Source organism: Cavia porcellus, unplaced genomic scaffold (assembly GCF_034190915.1).
Source record: "Cavia porcellus strain 051 isolate PalLab524CR breed Dunkin Hartley unplaced genomic scaffold, mCavPor4.1 scaffold_21, whole genome shotgun sequence".
NCBI classification, from domain to species: domain Eukaryota; kingdom Metazoa; phylum Chordata; class Mammalia; order Rodentia; family Caviidae; genus Cavia; species Cavia porcellus.
Genome location: NW_026947504.1, coordinates 28,716,274 through 28,720,667, shown reverse-complemented (window position 1 = coordinate 28,720,667; position 4,394 = coordinate 28,716,274). Strand labels below are relative to the sequence as shown.

General features: G+C 40.9%; 1 long non-coding RNA gene across 1 annotated transcript; it reads right to left on the bottom strand.

The window, feature by feature from the left end:
• Positions 1–2,035: 2,035 nt before the first annotated feature.
• LOC134472036 (uncharacterized) lies at positions 2,036–3,333 on the bottom strand. The gene is made up of 2 exons (XR_010041860.1): positions 2,885–3,333; positions 2,036–2,473 (listed from the first exon to the last, which is right to left on the bottom strand). It is a non-coding gene; the product is annotated as an uncharacterized LOC134472036 (long non-coding RNA).
• Between the last annotated feature and the right edge of the window lie 1,061 nt (positions 3,334–4,394).

Below are 4,394 nucleotides of genomic sequence, written 5' to 3'. Positions count from 1 at the left end.
ATAGCTGGAGATTGTCAGAAGGTTCGTGATTTAAGTTTCTTTTATAGCTAGCATTTTACTCTAGCATTGTTTTTTACCTCTTGTAGTTATACTTTTCTGCAGGGTATTCAAGACCAAGTTAAACTAAAATTGGTACTAATTGCAATAATCTATTACTATCTATCAGGGTCTATAATATCTATCAAGGTCAGATAAGTCTCCTCAGGAGCCTTGGAACCATGTACAGCACCTCTTTGTTCACCTGTCAGTGTCAGCCACCTGGATGAGTCACAGACATTGCTTGACTAACTTGCTTTCTGTGAAAGCTTGGGAGATCTTTTTCTCTTAGTGACTCTCCCTAGGTACACTGTACACCGTTGATCACTTTCCTCTGTGGCCCCATATTCTCTTTGGTCACAAAAGTGGTGACTTACCAAGTAATAGGACAGCACAGCATAGGTTTTATTATGTCTGGGTCCTCAATGACTTTGTAGAGCCAGGACCAAAATATTGGCTGTCATTCCTAGCCCATCTGTCTTTCTAGTTTTTGATCTCTAAACCTCACTGTTGGACATCTAGAAAAGAAGATTAATGACATTACAGTGTAATAGAGGCAGCGTCTTGGTTGCTTTTTTCTGGCTGCTGAGACAAAATATCTGACACCTAGAATTAAGGCAGGAAAGGTTTATTTAGCTCACAGTTTGTGGAGGTTTCAGTCCATAATAAACTGGCACCAAGGCTGGTGTCATGGCACAGGGTCAATGGTTCAAGGCAGCAGCCAGCAAAATCAGCATTCACATCACCTCTGTGCCCTCCTCTTGCACAGGCTAAGGATATATACAAAGTAAGGATCCTGGTTCCCTGATGAGTCCCTGAGTTAAACTTCTAAACTTCTCAAACTGACACAATGTATCACCCAAACAAGCAGTAAGCTTAATATTACTATCTTAGTTGAAATATCAAGCACCTTACAACATAAAACCATTATTCTCTAACAACCATGGAGGTTATAGTATTTAAGTCCCTGTAAAGTGTTGATTAAAAGCTACATATTTTACATAGAAAATTAGAAATTAAAAACCACGCATAACATTGCATTATGACAATCATTAAATTTTTATAACACATCTGAATTTTTATTCTGACATAAAATAGCGTTTTTAGTTAGTCATCTGTAACTAGTACATATGAAGCTTTTACCTAACTTGCTGACATTTAATGGGATGTACACCCCATAAGATTTTGTTAAAGGAAGATGTCTGAACCTGAAACAATGTTCTGTCACCTTTAACAATCCCTGTCTTACACTGGGGAAGACCTGTGCATCTGGAGGCACAAATACATTTAATACATCATGAGGTTATTGACAGTCAACTGTCAGCCATATGAAAACCTTTGTACCAGAGTTTCTTTAAATCAAAAATCTGTCTAGAAAACTTAATCTTTTGATAACATATCACAATAATATATTTTAATGACATTTATTGGGGTTACAAAATCTCTGAGGCTTCCTATTAATGAACAAGGACTGGATAACTATCCAGGCAGGTGAATACTTTATTCACCAAAGGGAGGCTTGACCAATAATTCTGCAAGCCTGAAAGGTACCCTTAGTTATCTTAACAAATTTCTAATGATCTCTGGGAAAACCTATTTTGGTATTATTTTGACCAGCTAGAAACCCAGGTTGAAGCATGTTTTTCAAACCTATAAAACAAATTAAATTTTGAACAAATGATCTAAAAGAAAAACTTGTTGAGCTCAAATGAAAAGCAGCTGTTCACAGACATGACAAACAGACAAAGAAACAAGTACACATCTTAAGAGACTGGACCGACAAACATCTTACAAAATCAGAGTGCACTGAAATAGATTTTTGACCAAATTGAATTATAACTTTTTATACTTTTAGAAGTTTGTAATTATAAATAGCCAGAATTATTTGTAGGTTGATTAGCAGAGATCTCTTATAAGAAGAATTTGGAAGGAATAAAATCTTTTGTCTATGATTAATATATAATTTTTGTATTTTATTTTGTCTTAAGAATACTGGTAATTTTCTGACTTTTTTTTTTTTTTTTTTTTTTTTTTTTTTTTTTGGTACCAGGGATCGAACTCATGACCTTGCACCTGCCAGGCAGGCCCTTATGCCATTGAGCTAAATCTCTGGCATAATAATGGTAATTTTTGTGTCCCCCTCTTTCATGTAAATTTCTCCTCAATTATCTCCATGCACTGTATTACCTATTCAGACCTTTGATTCCCACTTTTGGTTGTCATCTCCTGGGCACCCTGGGCCAGTTCCTTCAATTGTCCTGAGGTTGGATCAAGCCCCATTCTTGTCTGTCAGTTATGGTGTGGTCACCCAGCCACCACTGTCATAGTGCTGAGCATCAGTTTCTTGAAAAGTAGAATCAACTAGGTCTCCAGGTCCGGATCCATGATACAGCCAGACAGCATGCTCTGGCACCCAGACAGGCAGCTTCAGCATTCTCTGTAAAGACACAAGCATACCCTCAGAGCTCCAGGCGATTGGGAGCTGGGTCCCTTTCATTGTCCCAGTATGAAGATCTTTCCAAAGACCCTTTCCTAGCTTTTTTCCCCACCTGATTGAAATGTGTTTCTGTTCTGTAGTCCCATCATTACCAGGACATAAAAGGTTAATAGTGTTTACTGCAAATGAAGGTGTACTATCAGGTGTGACTCTTTGGTAGGCAAGGCTTCCCCTTTTTGTTTTAGTAATTTAATTTTGAGTGTACGTTGAGCACACTCAACAATTCCTTGACCATGAGGATTATAAGGAATTTTCATGGTAAGGGAAATAAGTAAAGTTTTACTAAATGTTTGGAAGTCAGCACTTGTATGGGCTGGGCCTTTGTCAGTGTTACCTGTAGAAGATCCATACCCTGTTTTCAAGATCCTGGAACTCCTGTTTGGCACCAGGGCTCCATCTCCAGTGCCCCAACCCTGGGGTTTCCCCAGCCTCTGTAGTCTTGGCTGCCATTTTTTTCTTTCTTCTTTCTTTTTTACAGAAAGTTGTTGCAGCTCCCAGGGCTCAAGCCGAGTGCAGCACGAGTATCATGGCATGCATGGTGGGCCAGCAGTCTAAAAATTCAGCGGGCCCAGTGGAATTCACGATACAGCACACAGGAGGCAGGACCTGCTGGGCTTTTGTCCCCTCCACTCACCATGATCATCATGGCCTACAGCAGCTTGTAAACATCAAGCCCTTGCACGGGGGCCACGATCTCCTCATCTACACTCTGGACAGATAATAGGAGGTTTTGTTGAAGGGACAGATAATGGCTGTGCTGCCTACACAGGTTCAGCAGGGCAATTTTAGGCAACATGTCCTTTGCTCCCACAGCTAAAACAAGTAATCTCGTTCTTTTTCCCTTTCCTCCAGGCTGTGAATGAATAACCTGAGTGATGCCAAGGTACATACAAGGGGCCAATGGCTACACAAATCGGAATCATCTCAAACAGCAGAGCCCATTTTTTGTGGGCTCTTAAAATTTCTTTACACCATTTATTTGCATTTTCAAAGTCCAGTTGTGGAGCAGTTAGCTTGCTACCCTCTGTGCTGCTTAGGATCTTCCCACAAGCCTGCAGTAAGTGTGCTACCAAATCTGGAAAAGTTCATGAGAACCCTGACAAGTGGGAGTCAAATCAAGGAATGTCTCGCCCTGCGAAGGAAGTTCCCCGTGAGCCCTTGTGGCAGATATTTTGATTTGTTCATGAGTTTGCGGTTCAAAAGTAAGTTTATTATTTGTGGCAGCACAGGCACTTCTCTGGTTAACATGTCCTTCATAATGTCTGTGTTGTGACCAGCATTGCAAGTGGCCTGATCCATGCACAAAATCAAAAGATTTCCTTCCCACAATAAATAACCCCCTGGAGTTAAACAAGCTTTCCCTATTCCTTTCCAATCATTTGGGGTCATAATCTGTTGTCCTAGGATCTCTATTAAACCCAAGGTAAAAGGGGCCATAGGGCTACGGGTAGTCCTAACTTGTTTTAGTTCTTTTAAGTTCTTAAAGGACACAGTTTCATGAAGACATGGTTTGTTCAGGTCACTGGAGACTCAAAGTAACAGGGAAGATACATTGAAAACCCTCCACAGACTCCCCCACCTATCTGGCTTCTGCGAGAGACAGACAGAAAGAGGCTCTCCTCCCCGAAAGACTGAAGTTCCGACCTGTGATGCAGCAAAATTCCTCTGAGCTGAAAAGGCAGGAATTGCTGCTTGTGGCTCAGGTAATGTTATCGGTTGTTGTGAAAAGGAATTCACAGCAAAACACTCCTCCAGCGGGGCAGGGTCCTTTTTGTCCCCCACAGTTCCTTCCTTGTCCAGCTGAGCAAAGCTAGAAGGCTGACTTACGTTCCATCAGGGAGGCTGTTGCTCCACTGTCTTT